The following is a 22,505-nucleotide window of genomic DNA, read 5'->3' as shown; positions in this document are numbered from 1 at the left end:
CCCACCCGGGATTTCAGAGTATCCACGGTAGCGCAGATTCTCGCATTCGAGATATTCCCACGGTGGGGAGTGGCCCTTCAAATTGACTCGGACCAGGTGACGCACTTCACAGGACAGGTCATGAAGCGGGCATGCGGTCTGCTTGGAATCCGACAACGGTTCCACATCCCGTACCACCCCCAGAGCTCAGGAATGTTGGAGCGAATGAACCGTACCCTTAAGACAGCAATTGCCAAAGCTATAACAGAGACCGGGAAGGGATGGGTACACGTTTTGCCCTGCATATTAATGAGACTTAGGGCTACCCCTAACCGAACCACAGGACTGACCCCCTTTGAATTAATGACAGGAAGGGCCACTGACTACTTCATTAATCCATGCATTTCCAAATGAAGAATCATCCTTTCCCTCAGGACATTTTCCATTAATATTCCCACCATGACGTGAGGCTGACTGGCCTTTAATTACTCGGTCTACCCTTTTTATTTTTTTAACAAAGTTACAACATCAGCAGTCCTCCAGTGAACTGGAGCCAGAGAGGATTGAAAATTCTCACCGAGTTATGTGTCATCAGCAAACATGGAAATATAACTTTTGGTTCCCTCGTCCAAGTCATTTCTACACATTGGAAATAGTTGGGGCCCAAGCACCGAACCCGATGGTACACCATTATCCACTGTCCGCCATATTCCCTATTCTGTATTCCAATTTCCATTCCATTTTAGATTCCACATTCCATTCCACATTCCATTCTATTCCACATGTCATCTTACGTTCCATTCCTTATTCCATTCAATTCCCCATTCCATATCATTCCCTATTGATTCCATTCCATTCAATATTCCATTTCCCATACCATTTTCCATTCCATAATCCATATCCCATTCTATGTTATATACTCGATATACCATTTTCCATTGCATGTTACATTTTCCACTCCATATTGCATTCCGTTTTCCATTCCATTGCATATTTCATAACCCATGTTCCATTTTCCATTCCATATCACATATTCCATTTTCCATTACAATTTCCCTTCCATATTCTATTCCACTGCATTTTCCATTCTAATTGCCATTTCGTTCCCCATTCCATTCCATATTCCAGTCCTCATTCCATTGCATTTTCCATTCGACATTTATTTCCCCATTCCCCACTCCTTTCCATTTTCCAAATTCCATTCCATTCTATTTTACATATTCCATACCTTACTCGATTTCCTATTTTATATATTCCATTCGATTCCATAATACATTCCATGTTACAAACGATATTCCATTCCATTCTATTCCGTATTCAACTTTCAAATCCACATTCAATATTCCATTCCATTCCATATTCCATGCCATGCTCCATGTTACTTATTATATTTTCCATTTTAAACACCATGTTCCATTCCATATCCCATTCCTCGTTCCATTCCATTCTCTATACCATTCCTTTCCTTGTTGCATATTCTATTCCATATTCCATTCCATTCCATATTCCAGTACATTCCCCACTCTAATTCATTAGCAATTCCATTCTTCATACACGTTTCATTCCATCAACATTTTATTCCCTATTCCAGTCCATATTAACATTCAATTCCATGCTCAATTTTATGTTCCACATTCAATGTTGCATTCCATTCCATATTCCATTTTCCACTCCATGTTCCATATTCCATTTTCGTTGTTCCATTCCATTTTCCTTTCCATATTCCAATTTGCATTCCATTCTATGTTCCATTCCATTCCATATTCCATATTCCATTCCGTATTCCATATTACATTCCATTTTCCATTCAAGTTCTTATTCCCTTTTCCTTATACCATTTGCCATTCCCCATTCCATTCCTTTTCCACTCCATTCACCATTACATATTCCATTCCAATCCCCATTCCAGTCCACATTCTATTTCATTTCATTCTCCAATCAATTCCACATTCCATGTTAAATTTTAGTTTCCATTTTATATTCCATTCCATTCCCCATTCAATTCCCCATTCCATTCCATAGCCAATCCCATTTCCATGTTCCATTCTTATTGCATTCCATATTCTATTGACTTTCATTTTCAATATTCCATTCCATTCCATATTTCATTCCATGTTCAATATTCCATATTTCATTTTACATTAGCTATTCTAAAATCTAGTTCCCAATCTATTCCATTCCATTTGCCAATATATTCAATTCCACATTCTATATTTCATTCGACTCTATTCCTTTCCTTTCCCCATTCCATTCGATTTTCCATTACACTCCATTCCCCATTCCATTACATGCCATTCCATATTCCATTCTCCCTTCTATTCCATGTTCCATATTCCATTCCATTCTATATAGCATTCCATTCTATATTCCATTCCATATGCCACATTACATTTCCCATTCCATCTTCCATTTTCCATTCGATATTCCATTTCATTTTCCATTCCATTCCAAGTTACAATGCATTCCTTGTTCGATATTCCATTCCATATTCCATATTCCATTCAATATTCCATCCATTTTCCATTTCATTCCCTGTTACAATTCATTCCTTGTTCCATATTCCATTTCATATTCCATATTCCATTATATATTCCGTTCCATTCTAAATTCCATTCCGTTTCATATTCCACATGCAGTATTCAATTTTACATTTCATATGCCGTATTCCACTTTCCATGCCATTTCCCATTCCATTCCCCATTTCTTTTCCTATTCTATTCCATTGCATTTTCCATTCCATATTCTATTCTGCATTCCGCACTCCATTCCATATTCCGTTACATTGCATTCCCCATTCCAATCTTTATCGCAAATCGATTTTATTCCCTGTCAGTATCTCTTGTCCATGTCCAGCTATTTCCCGATTCTGCATATCTCTCTGGCGCTGTTCAATCAGACAAAGGGGCAGTGAGCCAGACTTTCGAGAAAGGGTCTGGTTATTGTGATGCAGTAAATAAAATATCAATTCTGGAAGAGCAATATCGAAAAGGATTTTACCCCAACATGATTTGAACACGCAGCATTCTGATCTGGAGTCAGACGCCCCACCATTGCAACAAGATGTCACGAATGCTTGCATATATAAAGATTCCTCAACACAGTTTCATTTATCCTGCATTGGTTCAATGAAAAGGCTTTAAAATCCCCGCCCATTCCCAACGGGTGTCAGACTGCATCAGAAACAGCATTCACCTGTCAGTCACCCTCTCACGCACGCTTTCTTCAGAAGTTGCCAGCAGGCTGCAGCAAGTCAAGTTACTCGCTGGGATGGGTGAATAATTAAAGACTTGCTTGCGGCTTTGAAATGTGGCTTAGTTCTGCTGGGATTAGCTGATCGCGTTGTTCCGCAGAATAAAATACGTGCTAAAATGATGTCTACGGGAGGGTTAAAAGTTCGATATCTTAATTTTAATAGTTTGAGAAATTTTAAGCATTGATAAATTTTCATCCCCTATCCGAATTTACATAGTCTGTATTTTAGGAGAATGGATTTTAATGTGTATTGATCATGCGACAATATACCCTGAACTGCTTTTGTTTAGTTATATTGTATACAAGTTTCTGTTTCAAAAATAATGTTTTCAAGCAAAATCGAACCATGGAATTTTCAGGTGCAAGGCGACCGTGATAAACGATATAGTAAAGGAACCCCCGCTTCAGTCAGCACCCAGAGAGAAGTGTTACACAAGAAGCTGAAATATTGATTCACTCTTTTTGAAACACATCCTTTCACAAACATTTCTCTCATCGAAACTGCACAAAACAAAAATGTTCCTTTAAAAGTCATTAAATTACGAGATTTCCACCTTTGCAATTTTCTGGACATGGACAAGTACTGAAAGCGTTTCAGAAACAGAAAATTGCCGGACTCCCTTTGCTAATGAAATTGCGTTTGAAGGTTGATTTTCTACCACATTATAGAATTCAGGAAAACCTTGTTTTTGCTTTGAGGTTCAAGGAAACCCCATGGGGTGCAGGCAACATGCGCCTGGCTCACATTAAGGACATGGATATAGTCTTTTGCAGCCCTGCATAGATCGGACGGCAGGAGGTCCTTAACCTCATTGTCGCGCGTTCGGGCACCACGTCAACGATAATCTTTTCAAACTATTTTTGGAGGGGAGGTGGAAGACATTGATATGCATCTTAATGGGTACTTGGCCTTTTTTCACAAAAGAGAGAATAATTTGCAGACTTTGCAATGAGGGAGAAGGAATGTGAAATATTCGACGATATATAGACAGTGAACTAACAATTATTAAGGGGTTCAACAGCTTTGAAAGTGGATTAATCTTCAAGCACTGTTGAGGTGTATACCAGGCAGTTAAGGGAAACGGACGAGGGAAAACAGTGGCTCTTTATTTCTTTTATTCGCCACGGATGGCTTTGTTTACTTTTACACCCTTCCCTCCTCACTTCAATATATTTTCGTCGCGAGTTCTGAAATGTCTCCTTAAATATATGCCAATCTTCATCAACCATCCCACAGGTTAATCTATTTTAACAGTCCACTTTAGCCCACTCTGAAATACCTTTGTAATCTCCATTATTTAAGATTAGTATGCTGGTTTCCATGACTAATGCGAATTATTCCATTGTTTCGAATTGAACAACTTTACAAAATGTTTCCGCCCGGTTTCGTACAGGGACCTGTCACGTGTGACGCTAACATTAAATGACTACACAATGAAAACGTTGTGTTTGATGAATTCTTATGAACATAACCAGAGCTTTAAACTACACCGCTGGCCTATAATTCAGGAGTTCGATTTACATGAATAGAAGGAAATTGCTATATTTCGGAAGGCACTGAAAGTGGCATGAATTGATCTCTTGTTTCTCAGTGCTTACACATAAGGAGATAGGAACATGAGGCGGCCATAAAGCAGCAACAGCTCAGCATCTGGGATGCACTGCTTGAAAGATCGGTGGTGACAGACACAATCTTACCTTTCAAAAGGGAGTTGGTTAAGAATCTGAATAAAAACAGTTGCAGGGCTATGGGGAAAGGGCGGGTGAGTGGGACTTGCTGAGCATCGGCGTGGGCTTGACGGCCCGAATGGCCTACTTCCGTGCTGTTACCATTCTGTGAATCAAAAAGTTAATTGCACATTTACTAATGTGGATAGAGAGGGAAATTCCAAAGGGACATGGATAGAGTTGGGAAAACTAGAGGCAACTGATTCAGACGATTCGGGGCGCACGGAAATCCGTGAGTTTAATTTCGGTGTTTTGATTTATTTTTTGTTCCGTTTCAGTCAGAGAAATGTGTGTCAAAGGATTTTTTGCAGAAAGTGAAGCAGCATTTCATCTTCTACTGAACACTTCCTTCTGAGTTTCGGGTCTGATTACTTCTCGATGTTTTTATTTTTTGTACGGCTTCCCAACAACCAGACACTTGCTCTCAAGTCTTTCTCACTGTTTCCCCTGTCTCATCTGGATTTTACCAGTAATGTACTTTTTTTACTGGACGCCAACTGCACAGTTTGTAAAATGAGACATGGTTTAAGTGTTAACTTGCAGAGCACAGAACTTATGATCCCATTATGGGCACTCCTTCAGTTAGTATGTACTAAATTGTTCAAATGACGATCAGCAGTTACTTAATGATGTTTTCCCGTAAAAGCTTGTGAAAATTAACGAAAAAGAATTGCACAACGTGGGGTTGAACCCGCAACCCTGAGATTAAAAATGCCATGTTTTACCAATTGATGTAACCGGGCTTGAACCCATGCACCATTTGGCTCCGCCACAGATGATTAAATTTGCTGTGGAAGAACTGGCAGGAGACTCGAGGTACCGAAAGCCGTACTCCTGCTGCTAATTTTTACATGCATATGATCTTATAAACATTCACATGGGAACAAACTTACAAGATGTGAAAGCTCCAGAAAATATTTCCATCCGGGGAGTCTGCACGTTCAGCACCAAGTCGGACTGAAATGTTCTGCGAGCATGGGCGCTGCTATACCCCTCTTCTGAGGAGTTGGCCGTTGTGTCTAACAAATGAGTTTCGCTTAATGATTAAAAATATGGAGCAGCATTGGAATCCATGCCTCCAGAGAAAGTAGCAAACTAAACACAGCGCCTTAGGCCCTGGACCATCCTGATTTTCACGCCTGTGTGTGGATACCTGCAGTTTGATTTTCAACTATTGTGCGTGATACGTACGAACTGGTGAGACAGATCTTGAAGCACGGCGCTGATTAGTGCAAAACAGCAAATACATTATTATTTCTGGAATTATCCAAAGAAAAAGTCACCCGGATATGCATTGAATAAGAAGCCTCTGGATTGGGTGCCAGACCCGGTACTGTTGCGCCACGAGGGTCAGGCACTGATAACTAGATGTTCGTCTCGATGGAGGTTCTGCAATAAAAGTGCTTTAAAATCCCCGCCCATGCCCACCACGCTCACCTGTCAGTCACTGCATGTATTTTTGTTAAACCATTGTGTTGCTTTCACGGAAAAGCATCAATAATTAACCCATCGTCTTCTTTTTCAAAATGAACGAAATGCTAACTGAGGGAGAGGCGATAATTCAAACATTTATTCTCTGCTTTGCACTTTAACTGCGAAACCATATCCCATTTGACATACTGTATTTTAGGAGGCTGGTTCAGAATCCTCATTGCTGATGACACCAGGAATCTGGGGCGACTTTTGTCAAATTTGGCAGGACCTGTTATTCACACCGTGCAGGGAAAAATTAATCAGTAGTGAAGTTAAAATGCCACGCAAATCATTTTCAGATTTAACGCAGTAAGATTTCAAATAAAGTTAAATCATTTTACAGTGAAAATAATTAGCAGTATCACTCGTATTTGTATATTTAATTAAAATTTGTGGCGTCTGACTCCCGTTCATAGCTCTGCTGAATAAGAAAGGAGAGGTTTGAGGTTGACTAGAATGAACTGCCCCTGATATTTATGAGCTCGTCCTTTATATTTCGAGCTTTATCGCCCTCTGATGGGCTGCAGTGTAGCGGATATGACGTTGGCCTCACACGCGGAAGGTCCTCTGAGGATCCGATTTCGCTCACTGAAAGTTATCCATTTATTGAAGTGAAATAAAGAGAAAATAAAGAATAAGGGTGCCCTTTTGCTCGGAGAATAAATAGCAAATAAAAAGAGCAAATGCTGGAAATCACAGCATGTCAGGCAGCATTTGGCAGGCGACTAAGCTCATTGAAGGAATTTTATCCCCTATCTGACTTTACCCATACTCTATTTAGGAGATTGGATTAAAATGTCCATTGCTCATAAGACAAGAAACCTGAGGATACATTTTTTCAATTTACTTCACAGCAAACTTATTCTAAAATTATTTCCCTGCCCGGCTTCGAACCGGTGACTTTTCAGGTGTAAATAAAACGCAATAACTGCTACACTACGGACACAATTGCTTAACAGCGTTCCCAGAGAGAAGTTTTAAGCCAGAGGTTGCAATTCTGAATCCCAATCTGTGAAAAAATCTTTTCACACACATTGACCGAAGATGCACAAGTTAAAAATGTTCCTTTCAAAATAATTAAAATGCTAAATTTACGTGCTCCCCGAATCTTTTGAATCAAGAAGCTCTTGATGTGCCGACACAATTCAGAAATATCAACGAAAAACAAATTGTTGCAAATCTAAGCAGTTCAGACATCATCTGCGTTTTTGCCAGGAGACTAAGCTCACCTCCAAATAATGAAAATGAGGGCGTTCCCATTATAGGTGATTTGTGAATTTCCACGAGGATTAGTTCTGGGACCACTGTAGTTTACCATTTATATTAACAATTTCGATATTATTTCTAAATTTGGGCATGACACACAATTGGGGGTGGGGATAGTGAATACTGAGGAGGACTGCAAGAAATTACAGGAGGATATCACTAAACTTGCAGATTGGGCATATAATTCGAAAATGAAATTCAACACAGAAAAATGTGAGGTATTACATTTTGGTATGACGAATGGGACTGATCAATTATTACATTGATGATGCGAGCATAGGTGGGGTAGACAAAAAAGTGATTTCATAGAACAAATATAAAGTTGCGATACAAGTTAAAACGGCCAATAAAAGCAAATCAAGCAGTAGATTTTATTTCTTGAGCTATATAATTGATAACTAAGGAGGTTATGTTGGGTCTCCTTTCTCTTGAAAAAAGAACGCTGAAGAATGAGCTAATTTAACTGCTGAAAACTATGAAAATATTTGCTAGAGCCTACAGAGAGAATGGTTCCTCTTGTTGGGAGCAGCACCAGTAATGACCATCAATGTAAGACTGTCACAAGGAAATCCAACAGGGGAAACAAAAGTAACTTCTTTACTCAAAGATTGGTGGGAATGTAGAACTCCCAACCACAGAGAGTGGTTGGCGCAAATGATATAGATGCATTTAAGGGGAGATGAGACACGCATACAGACAAGAAGGTAACAGCCAGTCATGCTTGAACGATTTAGAAGAGAAAAGACGTGACGAAGCTGAACTCTGGCAAGGACTAGGTGGCCGAATGGCTGTTTCTCTTCAATTGATACTGAAGGAGAAAGCTGTGCACTACAGAAATATATCAATGTACTGGTTAGGTGGGCAGAACAGTGGAAAATGGAATTCAATTATCGTCAGTATGAGGTTTGCATTTGGGGAGTTCTAACGAGGCAAGGGAATAAATATTAAATGGTACAACACTGAAACTTGTCGAGGTACAAAGGGACCTTGGAGTGTAGGTCCATAGATCCCTGAATTGAGCAGGCCAGTTAGAAAAGGTGGTTCAGCAGGCATGTGGAAAACGTGCCATTATTCGTCGAGGCATGCAATGCAAGTGCAAGGCTATTATATTTGAAGTGAATAACACACCGCAGTTGGAGTATTGTTTGCAGTTATGGTCATCACTTTTCCGCAAAAATGTGATTGCATTGGAAAGACTGCACAGGAGATTTAAAGAATGTGGACTGGTCAGTAGAAATTTGCAACGAGTAAAGATTGGAGATGCCACTTCTTTTTTCTTTGGAACAGGAGGCTGAGGGGAGACCTTCATGAGGTGTATAAAATTATGAAAGGCCAGGGTAGACTGGATAGGATGGACCTGTTTTCATGGCATTGGGATCAACAAGCTCACATAGAGGGCCTAGATATATAATAATTGGCTACAGTTTTAGTTGAGTTAAGATGGGAAATGTCTTCACCCAGTGGGTCGTGGGAGTCCAGAACTCACTGCCTGAAGGGATGGTAAAGACGAAACACTCAAGACATTAAAACGATACTGGGATGCGCACTTAAAGTACTCTAATCTACAGGGCTACGGAGTATAGTTGGAATGTGGGATTAGGCTGGAAAGGTCTTGGTCGGCCGGTGGGACAATGCTGCGAAATGGTCTAATTTCATGCTGCCAAGTTCTCTGATTGTATATCATAAGTAATCCGATGTAATGCAATGTAATCATATGTAGGAGCAGGTCAGAAGTTGGATATTCTGCTGAGAGTGCCTCACATCCTGACTCGCCAAAGGCTTTCCACCATATACAAGACACAAGTCTGGAGTATGATTGAATAAAGTCCACTTGACTGGATGAGTGCTGCTCCAGATACACTGAAGATGCTCTATAACCTCCAGCACAAAGCAACCTTATTAACTGGCATCCAATCTACCAAATTAAACATTCATTGCCACGAACGATGCACCACAGCTGCAGTGTGTAACCTCTACTATTTGCATCGCTGCAACTCGCTAAGGCCTCTTCAACAGTATCTCCCAATCCCGCTAAATCGGCCACCTGGAAGGACTAGGGCAGCAGGTGCATGGGTGCAATATCTCCTCCAAGCTCATTTTCCAAATTACACACCATCAGGAACTTGAACATAAATCACTGTTCCTTCATCCTCACTTGGTCAACAGCCTGGAAGTCTCTCCCGAACAGCACTTTCCGCACATGGATTCCAGCTGTTAAAGTAGGCGTCTCACAACCACGTTGTCAAACGCAATTAGGGATGAGCAGTAAATAATGGCCTTGCCAGCGACGCCGAAATCACAGGAATGAATCAAAATAAATTAAACAAACCATTAATATATTTGGCAACATTGCAGAATTTGATCTGTTTCGTCTGTTGTTGGATCGATTATCCGTGTCTATTGCAGTGAACTCCCGCTGTTTCGTGTGCATGTTGTCCTGTCTCCGAGCATCACGAGGTTTGCAGCTCATTTTACGTATGCATACTGCTCCTCCTGGCATGTTCTTCTACACTTTCATTGCACCATGTTTAATATTCCATTTAAAAGATAATAGTAGAGTGAAGGAAATGCTTGGCCATGATTTTAAAGATTGTGTGGAATACAATTCTGCTGCTGCTGAAATCCGACAGCATTCATGGGTGCCCACATTTAAGCAGTTAGATCTGTTCTGAATTTTTCCCATTTAACACGGTGTCAATGCTGGACAATACGATGCAGAGTGCACTCCATGTGAAGACCGGAATTGATATCCACAAGGACTGTGCAGTGTTCGCTCCTACCAATACTGTCATGGAAAGAGGCAGCTGCAACAACAGATTGGTGAGGATGAGGTCGAGAAAGATTTTCACTGTGGGAGAGGCAGTACTGAGGGAGCTCTGCACTGTCGGTGTTCTTGTTATTGTGGATGTGATCTTAAACCGAAGCCCGATCTACGCTCGGATTTGGACATAAAATATCCCACAGTTACTATTACGACGAAGAGCAGGGGAGTTCACCAAAGTGCCCTGGGCCAATAGTTGTTCCTCAACCAACATCTCGTCACGAGCAGATTTTGCTTCTTGCTGGCGCAAATCTGCATTTGAATTTCGAACAATAACCACACTTTAAAAGCACTTAATTGACTGTGACGAACTATGGAAATCCTGATGTGAAAGGCGCCGTGGAAATTAAAGTTGTTTCTTTTGCAGCATCCTAAAAAGCTCACGCTAACAAATACGGTTTGATCAGTTGTTTAGAGAGTGGTGCTGATAACGCCAATGTCACGGGTTTGATCAGCATTGTGGATATTTATTTAATTTTTACTGGATGTGCTGGTATTTTAGTTGTGTTAGTTTAGAGTAGCTTAAACAATAACGAACGAAACTCACACCTGATCAGCAATACATTGAAGCATTGCTGCAAAACATTCGATCTGCCAGGAGCTCATGGAGCTGCGAAGTTATTCCAGCTATTAATTAACAATTGCCTATCATCTGGGGATTTGTGACTTCTCCTACTTCAATCAGTGAATGGCTCACTGCCGCTGGTTGGTTTGCAGTACAACGTATGGAACTGAAATAAATACAATTCCGGTTTGTAAATACTCATTCCCTCTGTTAGTCGCTTCTGGAATTCCGTGGCCTAATGGGTAAGGACTCTGACTTCGTACAATTATGGTGTTGTCAGGTTGTTGCAGGCGCGAGTCCCACCGACGTCGTTATGTGACATCGCGTTCAACTTTTAAAAAACCTAACCACGTTCCAACTCATCAGCTGAAGGTGATCTTCTCCCAAACATTGCAAGGCTCCGTATTACAATGTGTTCTCGTCATGACAATTCCGCGGCACCACGGGTGGCTCAGCGGCATAGTTGTAGTGGAATTTGAAGGTAAGAGCTTTTGTGGTCGGGCTTTCAATAGTCAGGGGAGCATACAGGCGTTTCTGCAGCCGCAGACGTGAATCCAGAATAATATATTGGGACCAATGATTTTGGTAAAAGGATGGATGAGATCATGTTGGAAGAGTTTAGGGAGCTAGGAGAGCGATTAAAATGTAGGAACTCTAAGTTACTTTCTATATTAACGACTTGGATGAAAGGACCGAGTGTGATGTATTCACGTTTGCTGATGAGACAACGATGGGTGGGAAAGCAAATTGTGAGGAGGACTCAAAAAATCTGCAAAGGGATATAGAGAGGCTAAGTGAGTGGGCAGAAATTTGTCCGATGATGTACAAGGTGGGAAGATGTGTGGGTATCTACTTGGTCAGAAAGAATAAAAAAGCACGTTATCTTATAAATGGAGAAAATTGCAAAATACAGCAGTACAGAGGGACCTGGGTTTCCTTGTGCATGATGCACACAACTTTAGCATGCAGGTATAGCAAGTAATCAGGAAGGCATAAGGAATTTTGGCCTTTATTGCTAGCGGGGTGGAGTATAAAATGAGATAAATCCTGCTACAACTGAACAGGGTATTGGTACGGCCACACATTGCACAATGTTTTGGACTCCGTATTTAAGAAAGCATATACTTGGATTGGAGGTAGTTCAGAGAAGATTCTCTCGATTGATTCCGGAGATGAGGGTGTTGAATTATGATAAGTTGAGTCGGTTGGGCCGATATATATTAGAGTTCAGAATAATGAGATAATGAGGGGCATGGACTAGTTGGATGCAATAATCATATTTCCACTTATCGAGGAAACACTACTATGGGGGCATTGTCTCAGAATGAGGGGACCTCCATTCAAAATTGAGTTAAGGACGAACTTCTTCATTCAGAGTGTTGTAAATCTGTGGAATTCTCTGCCCAGTGAACTGTGGAGGCTCTGTTATTAAATGTATTTAAGGCGGAGATAGACAGATTTTTAAATGATAAGGGAATAAAGGGTAATGACGAGCTGGCAGAGAAGTGGAGCTGAATCCATTATCAGATCAGACATGATTTTATTAAATAGCGGAGCAAGGTCGAGAGGCCAAATGGCCGACTGCAGCTACTATACCTTATGTTCATATATTGTTACATGGGATTAAAGGAACTGTGGTAACGTGTCGACAAAAATGTCCAAGGATTATTCTGCAGTGGTTACTAGTCAATGACTGATTTTTTAACTGGAGCACAATGCAATGAGATTCTTCAAGTGTCAGTCTCAGGAAAAGTACATTTATTGTTATATATAAATGACCTGGACTTGTGTATAGACAGTGCAGTTGCGAAGTTTGCTACTGATACAGAACTTGGCAACCTAGAAAAAAGTGAGCAGTTAAAAGCAGAATTCAGAATGATAGACAGACTGGTGAAATGGGTAAAAATAGTGCACGTGTATTTTAAAGCGAGTAATTGTGCAGTGATACACTTTGGGAGCAACAAAATGGAGCTGTTGAAGGTGGCAGGGAAATTTAGAAAGTTGGGTAATAATGTGTATGGGATGCTTGGCTTTGTAAAAAGGAGCATTGAGTTACAAAACAAGGAAGCCATGCTAAACATTTTTAAATCTCTGCTTTGTCGTTACATGGAATGTGGTGTTCCATTGCTGGCACTGCGGATTAGGAAGGAGATCAACGGACGAGAGGTGGGGAATTTTGACAATCAGGTAATGTTCTGCTTTGAGAAGCGAATATTCAGAGAATAATAGAGGAATTCTAAATAGTGAGTTTTTTTGCTTGGTAACCAGATCTCATAGATTTAAGATAAGTGGAAAACGAACCAGCAGCGAAATGAGGAGACATTACTTCATATAAAGAGGTTTTTAACATCGGAAACTCGTTGCCTGACAGGAAGATGGAATCAGTTTCCATCCGAGATTTGAAGTCAATTGGAAAAGTATTTGAAGATGAGAATTTGCAGGGTTTTGGTGATAGGCTGGGGTGTAGTACATATTTGGCCATCTATTTCAAAGAACCAGCACAGGCACGACGGCCCGGATGGTCCCCTTCTGTGCTGTGAGTTTCTATGATTCTGCGTTTTAAATTTTGAAATCGACTTGGAGATGCAACGAGGCAATTGCTTGATATTTAGTACCGTCCATTCCTGTATTAAAACGCGAGTTTTGCGCAGCTGCGATGGCCGATTGGCTAAGGCGTTGAACGTGAAATCCAATCGGGTTTCCCAGCGCAGGCTCGATCACCTTTTCGTGACTAATCTATTGCAATGTTTTTATTTCCTTTAATTGGCTCACTGTGGAGATCACTGGCACAGACACTTAACAGAATTTCCATTACTGCCCTTCACTACACTGATTACCGCAAAGCTGTTGTTCCAATTTGAATTATTAAAAATGTATCGACATTAATTAAATATTGTGGGTTTTTTGGAAACTATTTGCAAAGAGAAATATACACAGAAAACATCATGAAAACATATATGTTTAAAAAGTGCCCTGCAATGTTTGGATGGAAAATTGTAATTTTCAGCTAACGACTGGATAGGAGGCTTTGTTTTATGAAGTTGAACAAGATTTATCAAGTGTATAAACCGACCAGGACAAGATTCAAACCTGCAATCGTCTGATAACATTCTGATTTACACAAGTCAGATGCCTTATTATTTAAGTCACATGGCCGCTGAAATTAACATTCGAATAATGACGATACTGATTGATTAATACTCGTGATTACATTCATTTTAGTTCCAATATTTGCACTTCAACGGTGGCGGTGAACCACTCACTGATTGAAATATAAAACGTCCCGAATTCGATCCCCATTCCCAGCGTTTCCTCGTGTCCTCCTTTCCAGCTTTTCTGCTGCCCTCAGGAAAGCTCTTTGCTTCTTGACCTCCAACCAGGAGCTCCTAATTCAATTAATTGAACCACAGCTTAGGATCTTAATCTAGGCCACTGACTGCATTTCACCAACTCCCTCCATGCTCGTTGCCAACCATTTGCTCTCGAGTTGTGTCCTTGATGAGTGTCCCCCATCCTTTGCATCGCCCGTCACCGACACCACCTCCCCACAGCTTCTGCTGAAATACTGACCATGCCGTCGATACTGCTAGATTTGACTACTCCAAAGCACTTCTTACTGGTGTCGGATGAACTACATTACGTAAACTTGTGATCATCCCAAAACTCTATGCCTGTTTTCACACTCGTACCAATTCCATTAAATCATCACCCCTATGCTCACTGACCGATGGTGGTTCGCTGTGATGCAACGCCTGAATTTCAAAATACTCATTGTTGTTTTCAAATCCCTTCATGGCTTCGCCCTACAATTTTGCAATCATCTCCTCCAGCCGCAGAACCCCAGAAGACATCTGTACTCTTGAAACTCTCCATGATTGTTATCGCTCAACCATCGTTGGACGTGCTTTCAGCAGCTTGCGCCTTAAACTTGGATTTGTCGCTAAACTTCTCCACCTCACTCTTCTACATCAGGACGCTTTGAAACTTAGCTCTGTGTCAAAGGTTTTGGTCATCTCTCCTCATTTCTCCTTATGTGGCTTGGTGTCAAATTATAAGGGTTATGAGGAGCAGGAGTGAAGAGAGGTCAGTCAATGATGAGATCAGCCATGATCATGTTGACTGGCGGAGCGGGCTTCTTGTACCATAAAAAAATAAAAACATAAGAAATAGGAGCAGCGGTAGGATATTTGCCCCCTCGAGCCCGCTCTGCCATTCAACACGATCATGGCTAATCTCATCATGGATTGATCACTCTTCACTGCCCGCACCGCACAACCCTTATTGCTCAAAAATATGTATATCTCCACCTTAAATATATTCAATGATACTGTCTCCAGAATACTCTGGAGTTGAGATTTCTATAGATTTACAACCCTCAGAGAATAGATTTCTCATCTCAGCGTTAAGTGGGTGGCCTTTATTCTGGGGATATCTCAAGTTTTATCTTCCCCTATGAGTGCAACTATCCTCTTTGCATCCACCTTGTCGAGACCCCTCATTATCTTATATATTTCAGTACGTTCACCTCTCATTCTTCTGAGCTCCAATGAGTATCAGCCCAAACGTACTCAAACTATCTTCATAAGTCAACCCCCTCATCTCCTAAATCACCCTAGTGAACCTTCTCTGAACAACCTCCAATGCTGTACTCCAGTTGTAGTCTCACCAATAACCTGCAATTTTTTTAAATTTAAATTATGATTTGCTTTTCTATTATTTCTGTCAAAGTCGATTTCCCCACAATATCTCACATGATTCGCCATCTGCCAAATGTTTGCCCACACATTTTGTTTGTATATATCCCATTGAAGATTTTTTGTGTACGCATCACAATTTGCTTTCCCACCCATCTTTATATCATCAGCAAACTAGGCTACATTGCAGTCGGTCCCTTCATCCACGTCTTTAATATAGATTGGAAATGGTTGAGGATGCAGTACCCAGACCCTGCGGCGCCCCATTAGTCACTGTTGCCAAACGGAAAATGAACAGTTTATTAAGATTCTTCATTTTCTGCTATTATCCAATCATCTTTCCGTGATAATGAATTTCCCATAACCCCGAGAGCATTTATCTTGTGCATTAACCTATTATGTGGCACCTTATCGAATGTCTTACTGTACTCCAAATACACCGCATCCACTGCTCGTCCTTATCCATATGCTCAAAGACGTCCAGCAAATTTGTCATGCATGATTTCCCTGTCATAAAATCATGCCGACTCTGCTTGATTGAATCACGCTTTACCAAATGTTCGACGAGATGGGAAGAAGCGGGGCAAGGGGAGAAAAATAGTATTCAGTCAGGAAGACATCAGTTCCATGCGGCACGAATAGGCTGAAACAATGGCTCTTCTTGGCTGTGCGGGGTTGGGGAACTATGACGTTGGCGGCAGTGTGGGAAGATTCCCACAGGTGATGAGATCAGTGACAGTCTTGGAAACGAAGGCCTGGTGTTCGGTAGTGGGCCATGGTCCAGAGGGAGCTCGGATGATGTTTCGGATTAATGGTAACTATTAATGATTAAACAACGCGTTTCTTTTTATTTCTGTTTCATTCATGAAGACATAAGATTTAGGAGCTCAGTCGGCCATTCATCGCCTCGAGCCAGCACCGCTATTCAATAAGTTCATGGTTGATTTTCGTTCCATCTAAGTTAAGGTGTGATTTACCGACAGTGGAGAGGAAACAGCTAATTGTGGTCAAATCAATGTCGGAACAGTGGAAGGCACTCAATGAGGAGACCCGAAAAGCTTAGGCCAACCATGTGCCCGTAAATAAAGAGGGTGCAATTAATATTTATCGATCCCACTGGATGTCTATGGACTTACAGGGGAGGAGAAAGAAAAAAATTGATGCGTATGGCTAAATATTATCGAATCTTTAGAGGAATATATAAAGTGAAGAAGCTTAATTCAAACGGATCTTAAAAATGCTGAGAGGGAGCACGACACATTATTGGCCAGTAAAATTAAGGAAACAGCAAGATTTTCCATTAATACATTAAGGGTAAGAGGGGAACTAAGTAAAAGGCACGGTATATTAGAGATCATGTTGGTAAACATTGTGTGGAGGTGGAAGCTGTTGGGAAGGTTCTTAACGATGTCTTTGCATCTGTTTTCACAAAAGGATAGACTCAATGCAGATACTGCTATCGAGGAGGCGTGGGATTTTGTGGAATAAACATGATGAGAGAGGAAGTATTAAGGTGTTTAGCACCTTTGAAATTAGATAATTCCCCAAGCTCGGGAGAAAGGCATCCAAAGCTGTTGAGCGAAGTAAAAGAAGGAGTAGCGGCGGCCTTGACCACATTTTGCAGTCCTCTTTCGATATGAGTATGCAGGACTGCTAATTCAGCACCCTTGTTTAAGAAGTGAAAAAGGTATAGGCCGAGTAATTACAGGCCTGTCTGCCTGAACTCAGTGGATGTGAAATGATACGAAACAATTCTGAAAAACAGGATCAATCTACATTTGAAAAGGCAATGATTAATTAGGGACAGTCAGCCCAGATTTGTTCAGGGAGGTTCGTGTTTGACGAACAGGATTGCATTTTTTGAGGAGGTAGCCAAGAGTGTCGATGAGGCTCGTGCGTACAATGGACTTTATGGACTAATATGGACTTTAGCGAAGCTTTTGTTAAGGTCCCACATGGTTGGCTGGTCACGAAGGTTGAAGCTAATGGGATCCAGAACAAAATGGCAAGTTGGATCCAAAATTGGTTTGGAGGGAGCAAACAACGTCTAATGGTTTATGGATGTTTTTGTGACTGGAAGGATGATTCCAGTGGTTTTCTGCAGGGCTTAGCACTGTGTCCCTTGTTTTTTGTGGTACATATCAACGATTTAAATTTCAATATAGGGAGTATGATTGGGGTTCCGCAGGGCTCAGCACTGTGTCCCTTGTTTTTTGTGGTGCATATCAACGATTTAGATTTCAATACAGGGAGTATGATTAAGAAGTTTGCAGACGATACGAATATTGCCTGTGTGATTGATAATGAAGAGGAAACTCATGAGCTGCAGGAGGATATCAATCGACTTCTATGGTAGACAGAGCAGAGGAATATGGAATGCAAATCAGAACGGTGTGTGTTACTGAACTTTGGGAGGGCTAATATGGAACGTTTATACACATTAAGCGGTAGGCCGCTAAATAATATAGGTGAACATAGGGAATTTGTTGTGCTTGTCTCCAGATCCTTGAACGTTGCAGGCCAGCTGATTAAGGTGGTTCAGAAGGCATAAGGCATGCTTGCCTTTATTGGCCGAGGCATAGAATACAAGAGCAGGGAATTTACGTTTAAATTGTTTAATACTTTGCTTAGGCCTCAGCTGGAGTACTGCTTGGAGTTCTGGTTGCCATATTAAAGGAAGGACGTTATTGCACTCGAGAGGGTGCGCTGGAGATTTAGCAGGATGTTGCTTGGAATGAAGAATCATAGTTATGAGGACAGAATGGATAGGCTGGGTGTGTTCTCATTGAACAGAGGAGTTTAAGAGACTTCATTAACGTGTACAAAATATTGAGCTGCCTGGACTTAGTGAATATTTCCAATGGTGGCGGGTTCTCTTTCGATGGGGCAAAGTTTTAAGCTGGTACGTGGAGCGTTTCGAGTGGATTTAAGGAGGGGGCTGGGGGCTTCTGTTCAAAGAGGGTTGTTGGGATCTGCAACTCACTGCTGGAAGAGTGGTGCATGCAGAAAACCTCACCACTCATAAGAGATGGTTGGATGGGCACTTAAAGGGCCGTAACCTGCAGGGTTATGGTACAAGAGCTGGTAATTTAGATTGGTCAGGATAAACTTTTGTTGGCCGGCGAAGATATAATGGTAAGTATTGCAGGGAAGCAAAAACGGCCAGAGTGATCTCCTGGATTGTTTCGATCGCCTGGGTGGGTCGGAGAGGAATTTCCCAGATTTATTTTCTCCCGAAGTTGGCCTGGGTTTTTAACTAGGTTTTTGCCTCTGTCAGGAGTACAATAGCTCTGGTTGAGATCGAGTGTCGAAGTTTTCAGTAATCGTGGTATCGCAGTTGATTGAGGTGGACTGGTTTGGCTGGGTGCACTTTGCCTTTCCGCTATTGTTCATTTTTCGTAGATTTATATGTAACATTCAGCGCTGCTGACCGAGGGTCGTGCGGCTCTTTTTCGGCCGGTGTAGACCCGACAGAACGAAATGTCCTCCTTCTGTACTGTAAATTTCTATATTTCTATTTTGCGATGTTTCTATATTTCCAACTCGACTTTCCTGCAATTTCCCCACAACCATTGATGTACATAAAATCGGCAAATATCCTGACTAAACAGTTTGAATTTTTTGTGGAGGTAACCAAGAGTGTCGATGAGGGTAGTGCGTACGATGTCGTATATATGTACTTGAGCAAAAATTTTGATGAGGTCCCCCATGGTAGACTAATCTTGAAGTGTAAAGCCCATGGGATTAAACCCAACATATCATGTTGGCTTGGAGGTCGGAAGCAAAAGATAATGATTGATGGACCATTTTGTGACTGAAAGGATGTTTCCAGTCGGGTTCGGCTGTAGTCATACTTGGACCCTTGCCTTTGTGTATATATATCAACAATTTAGATTTGAATATAGGGAGTATGATTAATAACTTTTCAGATGTCACTAAAATTGGTTGTGTGGTTGATAATGAACGGAAAAGTCATGGGGTAAAGGAGGATATCAACGTACTGGTCAGGCGGGCAGAGCAGTGGCAAATGAAATTTAATTCATCGTATTTTGAGGTGATGCAATTTGGGAGGGTAATAAGAAAAGTGTATAACATTAAGCGGTAGGCCACTAAATACTGTAGATGAATAAAGGGACCTTGGAGTGACTGTCCACATATTACTGTAAGTAGCAGGCCAGATGGATAAGGGGATAAGAAGGCATACGGAATGATTTGCTTTATTGTTAGAAGCATAGCAGATAAAATCAGGGTGGTTAGAATCATAGAAACATAAACAAAGGTATAGGAATAGGCCATTCGGCCCTGCTAGCTTGTACCACCATTCAATAAGTTAATAGCTGTTCATTCACATCAGTACCCCTTTTCTGCCTTCTCGCCATAGCCATTGATCCCTTTAGCCATAAGGGCCATATCTAACTCCTTCCGATGAATTGGCAGCTACAACTCTCTGCGGCAGGGAATTCCACAGGTAACAACTCTCCGGGTGAAGAAATTTCTCCTCATATCAGTCCTAAATGGCTTACCCCTTAACATTAGACAATGCACCTAGTTTTGGACTTCCCCAACTTCGGGATCATTCTTTCTGCACCTAAACTGTCCAGAACCGTCAGAATTTTATATGTATCTATCAGATCCCTTCTCATCCTTCTAAACTCAAGTGATTACAGGTGTGGTCGATCCAGCCTCTTCTCATATGTCATTCCTCCCATCCCGGGAATCAGTCTGGTGATGCTTCGCTGCACTCCCTCAAGAGCAAGAACGTACTTCCTCACATTAGGAGAACAAAACTGAAAACAATATTCCAGGTGCGGCCTCACTAAGGCCCTGTACAGCTGCATTAAGACATCCCTGCTCCTATGCACAATTTCCCTAGCTTATGAAGGCCAACATACCATTTGTCTTCTTCACCACCTGCTGACCCTGTCAGCTAAATTTTAATGACTGATGAACCATGATAACCAGGTTTCACTGCACCTCCTCTTTTCCTAATCTGCCGCCATTCACATAATATTCTGCCTTCGGGTTTTTGCCACCAAAGTGGATAACCTCACAATTATCCACATTATACTGCATGTTCCACGCGTTTGCCCACTCATGAACCTGTCCAAGTCACCCTGCATTCTTTTGCCTTCCTCCTCACATCTCACACTTCATCTTAGTGTCATCTGGAAACTTGCAGATATTACACTTAATTCCCTCAATCAAATCATTAATGTATATTGTAAATAGCTCGGGTCCCAGCACTGAGCCCTGCGCTATATCACTAGTCACTGCCTGCCATTCAGAAAAGGACGCGTTTATCAAGAGTCTCTGCTGACAGTCTGCCAACCAGTTGTCTATTCACATCAGTACATCAGCTCCAATAGCAGGTGCTTTAATTTTGCACATCAATCTCTTGTGTGGACCTTGTTAAAAGCCTTCTCAAAGTCCAAATACACCACATCCACTGGTTCTCCCTTGTCCACTCTGCCAGTTACATCCTCAAAGAATTCGAGAAGATTTTCCAAGCAATATTTCCCTTTCATAAATCAATGCTGACTTGGACCGATCCCGTCACTCTTTCCAAATGCCTTCTTATTTCATCTTTCATAATAGATTCCAACATTGTCCCCAATACTTATGTCAGGCGAAACAGTCTATAATTACTCGTTTTCTCTCTCCCACCGTTTTTAAAAATGGTGTTACATTTGCTATTCTCCAGTCATTAGAAACCGATCGAGATTCGAAAGAATGTTGGAAAATGATCACCAATGCATCCACTATTTCTAGGGCTACCTCCATAAATATTCTGGGATGCAGACTATTAGGCCCCTGGGATTTATCGGCCTTTATTCCCATCAACTTTCTCAACATGTCCCGCCTAATAAGGATTTTCTTCAGTTCCTCCTTCTCACTGGACACTCGGTTCCCTAGTATTTCCGGAAGGTTATTTGAGTGTTCCTTCGTGAAGACATAACCAAGTTATTGGTTCAACTGGTCCGCCAGTTCTTTGTTCCCCATTATATTTTCACCTGAACCTGACTGCAAGGAACCTACATTTGTTTTCACTAATCTTTTCTCTTAACATAGCTGTGGAAGCTTTTTCAGTCAGTTTTTATATTCCCAGTAATCTTCCTCTCATACTCTATTTTCCTCCTCCAAATTAAATCTTTTGTCCTCCGCTGCTGTATTACAAAATTGTCTCAGTCCTCCGGTTTGATGCTATTTATGAAAAATGTATATGGCTCTTCCTTGGACATAACACTATCCTTAATTTCCCTTGTTAACCACGATTGAGGCAGCTTCCACTCATTATTTTTACACCAGACAGGGATGTCCAATTGTTGAAGTTCATCCATGTGATCTTTAAATATTTGCCATTGACTATCCACCTTCAACATTTAAACATCACTCGCCAGTCGATTCTAACATAGTCACGGCTCATACAATCGAAGATACCTTTTCTTAATTTCAGCACTCGTCTCTGAATTAATTGTGTCACTCTCCATCCTAATAAAGAAATCTCTCATATTATGGTGGCTCTTCCCCAAGGAGCCTCTCACAACAAGATTGCTAATTAGCCCTTTCTCATTACAGATCACCCAGTCTCGGATGGCCAGCATTATGTTTGGTTGCTCGACATATTGGTCTATAAAATCATCCCTAATACAGTCCAGGAAATCCTCCTCCACCGCATTGCTACTATTTTCGTTAGCCCATTCAATATGTAGATTAAAGTCACCAATTA

This window comes from Pristiophorus japonicus, chromosome 25 (genome assembly GCF_044704955.1).
Source record: "Pristiophorus japonicus isolate sPriJap1 chromosome 25, sPriJap1.hap1, whole genome shotgun sequence".
NCBI classification, from domain to species: Eukaryota; Metazoa; Chordata; class Chondrichthyes; family Pristiophoridae; genus Pristiophorus; species Pristiophorus japonicus.
Note: the sequence above shows the minus strand (reverse complement) of the source record.